Below are 403 nucleotides of genomic sequence, written 5' to 3'. Positions count from 1 at the left end.
GGTGACTCTAGGTAATCCTGCATATGAACTCACCTACCTTTGGTGTCTGTTCATACTAAACGCCAGTCAGGACTGTGACTAGGGATTTGACTAGGAGGTGTCCTTCATTCTTCCCTTTCTTTCAGGCCTTGTTCCTTGTTCCCTCTTCTTCGTCCGGTGTGGTGTCTCCCTCCCACACACGGGCGTGACATTATAAATGGCCAAACTGTAATTTTTTGTTAATTCGAGTGAATGAATGAATAACTTGTATAGCGCTACAAATGCGAACTAAATCGCCTCAAGGCACTTTTGCAAACATTGTCCACCTGTGCCTTCAGAAGAGGTGGGTCTCGAGCTTCTTCCTGAAGGCCAGATGGTTTTCTTCTGAGTGGATCTCCGCGGGTAGAGTGTTCCATAGCCAGGG

The sequence above is a fragment of the Bufo gargarizans genome, chromosome 2, assembly GCF_014858855.1.
Source record: "Bufo gargarizans isolate SCDJY-AF-19 chromosome 2, ASM1485885v1, whole genome shotgun sequence".
Classification (NCBI taxonomy): Eukaryota; Metazoa; Chordata; class Amphibia; order Anura; family Bufonidae; genus Bufo; species Bufo gargarizans.
This window is presented reverse-complemented; position numbering follows the sequence as displayed.